The following is a 4,300-nucleotide window of genomic DNA, read 5'->3' on the forward strand; positions in this document are numbered from 1 at the left end:
GTATATATTTCCATTCATAGAACTCCTTAGGCTTGCAACCACTTTCATTTGTCCCTCATAACAGTTTATTATAGAACAGTGACTCTGGAGTCCAAGGATATGGGTTCAAATCCAGGCTCTGAGGTACATTTAGGCAAGTCTCATTCTCTTCCTGAGCCTTGGTTCTTTGGCTGTAAAATGAAAGATTTGGATTATCTGCTTTCTGAGATCTTTCCATTCTAAATCTGTGATTCCATGACCAAGTCCATCTCCATTATCAGAAAATCATAATAACTCACATTTCTAATAGCATTTTCCTCACACCAACAAGGATTTCCAGCTCCATTTTATATGTGACAAGATTGCATCAGAAAATGAGAAGCAATTTGCTCCAAAATCACACAGCCAGTATATGTTTGAGCCAGAATTTAAACCTCGATCTCCTGATTCTGTCATCCAAGATTTTGTCCAATCTGTTCACTGCCCTTCAGAAAAGGACTCAGGTTTAGGAATTGTTTTATTGCTAAAGCAAAAAAAAACACTATTCGGTCTTAATTTCCCCCAGAGAAAGCCTCTGAAAGTCCTACATGTGGTCGGTCTCTTGATTTAGTTAACCCTTCTTTATAGCCTCTATTTTTCTATCCATAAAATGGGGAGAATAAAATCTGTCCTATCCATATCAGAGGGCTGCTGAGAAGAAAGTATTTTGTAAACGTGAAAGCATTTATTCTTTTTTCTTTTTTATGAGTTTTAAAGTTTATTTTAAGCTTAAATGCAAAATAAGAAATGAAAAGCATCATCATGTACACCACAGAATATGAAAGGATTCAATATAAAATAATAAATTCCAATTTTGAGAAAACATATAATAAATAGTACACATTATTTTTAAAACTGTCTAGCTTTTCTTTACTCTTTATAGGTTTCCTTTGTTCTCTGCTACATATCTTTTTTTTTTTTAAATTATATAGCTTTTTATTTACAAGATATATGCATGGGTAATTTTTCAGCATTGACAGTTGCAAAACCTTTTGTTCCAATTTTTCCCCTCCTTCCTCCCACCCCCTCCCCCAGATGGCAGATTGACCAATACATGTTAAATATGTTAAAGCATAAATTAAATACAATATATGTATACATGTCCATACAGTTATTTTGCTGTACAAAAAGAATTGGACTTTGAAATAGTGTACAATTAGCCTGTGAAGAAAATCAAAAATTCTGCTACACACTTTTTACTTTGTTTTTCTCCTCTCTCCTCCTCTTTCCAAAGAAAGTACTATTTAATTAAGGATACACACACATATATACACACATGCATATACATGCATATATATGTGTGTCAGTCTGTATACTATATATGTATATTTATAAATATAGATATCTATAAACATATATACATAGCATATGTAAAAACATACTATGCTTATTTCTTGTAATCTATTTTTCTGATGATAAATAGCATCTCCCTTCATAAGTCCAATCTTTCTATGTTCTTCTAAATCAAACAGCTCATCATTTCCTACTTCTCAGCAATATTCCAATCCAATCACATTCTATGTGAGAAATTATCTATGAAAGTTTTTTCCCCAATTTTCTGCATTGTTTCTATTTAAAAATTTTTGTGAGGCAATTGGGGTTAAGTGACAGCTCAGTGGCTGAGACTATTCCAACTCGGGTCCCTCTGACTTCAGGATCGGTGCTCTGTCTACTGTGACACCTAACTGCACTCTTTCTATTCTTTTCTTAGTTGCATATTCTTTATTTATACAAGAAAATTTTATGCCCATCAGTGAACTGCCAAAAACATAATCCAATTATGATATGCTACTCCTCTGGAATACTGCATCATGACCCTGTGTTGGATACCTTTCCTTTCTCCCTTTTCAGCTTCCTTTTGCATCTTCTCTTATGAGACTGTAAGCTCCTTAGAGACAGGAACTTTCTTTTTTGTGTTTGTATTCCCGGCCTTTAGCACAGTATGTGGCACTCAATATTAGTAAATGTTTATTCACTGAAAAAAGAAGAAAATTTTAATGTAAAATAGTTAATATAATTCATTTTATACTTCAACAATGCTCTCACTTTATAATATATTTTAAAGTCTGATACTACTGAATCTGCTTCCTTTATATCTTCTTTCTCCTGTTTGTATTTTTTAAGGTCCCTGACCTTTTGTTCTTCCAATAAACTTTGTTATTATTTTTTTCTATTTTAGTAATATAATTCTTTGGTAATGTAATTGGGATGACATTACATAAATAGATTAGTTAGGTAAATTTCATTTTTTAAAAATTATATTGCCCATGAACAATAAATATTACTTCATTTATTCAAATCTGATTTTATTTGTATAAAAAGTATTTCATGTTTATATTTGTTTAGTTCCTGTGTCTATTTTAGCAGGTATCTTCTCAATTATTTTTTACTGCCTAGTTATTCTAAATGACCTAAAACAATATTGAAAAATTTGGCTGAGATACATTATAGTTTCCCTATTTTTATTTTTTTGATTACATCTATTTTAATTTTAACTTTGAGATCATGATTACAACCCCTGCTTTTTTTTAATAATAAAATTTACTTTTGACCTTTATTTTATATTTGTGTGAACCTTCCATTTTTATAGCATTTCTAAAAAGTAACATATTGTAGAATTCTGCTATCAGTTTCCATTTTATAGGTAAATTTATCCTTTTCACATTCTAAGTTATAATTACTGTTGAATTATTTTCTTCCTTCCTATTTTTCCTCACCATCTTTCTCACCATATTCTTATCTCTCTGCTTTATGTCTCCTTTCTATCTTTCCCTCCTATTCTTTAACCTACTCACCTCTCCAAGAGTACCTCCTTTATTCTCTCCACTCACCCAATCATCTCTCCCTGATTTCTTTCTGAATTGAGAAGACTGTTATAACCTTCTAGATGTATGTTTTTCCTTTTAACACATTCCCAATAGAGTAAGGTTTTCAGCATTATCCAGCTTCTCCCCTACCAGCTTCTTGTTTCAATTTTTTCTTATTTTGCTTTAATTGCTCCTTTCTTTCTCTCCCTATATAGTTTTATTTTTTTAACATCTCCCCACCATACTCAGCTCATCCCAAGTCTATCTTTCAAACTACCCAAATAAAAATGACAATTGTAAAAGAGAAAACAATATTTTCATATATAAGAAGTAAACAATTTGACCTTATTGTGTCCTTAATGTCTACCTTATATTTCTCCTGGATATTATAAGTTAAATTTTCCCTTAAGTTCTACTGTTTTTATTACAAATACCTTAAAGTCTTTGAGTTCATTAAATGTCCATTTTTTTCCATTCAGGATTATATTTAATTCTGCTGGGTTCTTTTTCTTCTTCCTCAATTCAACAAGTATTTATTAACATTGTAAGTCACTGTGCTAAATGAGAGATTCTCTCCTCAATCAATCAGCATGTATTAAGCACCTTCTATGTGTTTGGTGTTGGTGATACATATGCAAAAGACAAAATAATCCTTACTTCAGGGATCTTCCATTCTAATTAGAATTTAACTAGCTTTATTTTCAAATCATTTAAATTAAGCTCTAGAGAAACTAGTATGTCACCATATTAATCAATATTATTTTATATTGAATATTATATTATATTATTTAAATATATTTAATTTAATTTATATAATTTATATAAAATATGATTTAAATATATATTAAATAATATATGTTTAAATATATATTATTTAAAATACCTGCACATATATCTGTCAAAACAGACAAATTATATGCATATGTGCATAAAACACTCCATACAAATAAACTCAGATCTAAATAATTAAATTCATGAGTAAGTAAAATCAACCTAATTTTAATGACAATTTTACCTACTTAATCTATTTATTCAATGTCATCCCAATTAAATTACAAAAAAATTATTTTAATGAGCCAGAAAAAATAATAAAGTTCATCTTGGAAAAGCAAAAGATCAAGAACTTCAAAGAAACCAGGAAAAATGACGTAAAGAAAAAGATTCAGTAGTATAAGATCTAAAACTACATTCTAAGGGAAACACACTATTGAAGTATAAAATGGATATTTTGGTTATTTTTGCATTAAAGTTTTCTTGTTTAAACAAAACATATTTAACTAAGAATAGAAGGAATGCAGAAAACTAGGGAGGGGGAACTTTCATAGACAATCTTCAGATAGGATTTGGGGTGGAATATTGCTGTGGTGTAGGAAATGATGATCTGGTTCATTTAGAAAAACATGGAAATGGGGGCATCTAGGGCACAGTGGATAGAGCACCAGCCCTGAATTCAGGAGGACCTGGGTTTAAATCTG

This window comes from Antechinus flavipes, chromosome 3, assembly GCF_016432865.1.
Source record: "Antechinus flavipes isolate AdamAnt ecotype Samford, QLD, Australia chromosome 3, AdamAnt_v2, whole genome shotgun sequence".
Classification (NCBI taxonomy): domain Eukaryota; kingdom Metazoa; phylum Chordata; class Mammalia; order Dasyuromorphia; family Dasyuridae; genus Antechinus; species Antechinus flavipes.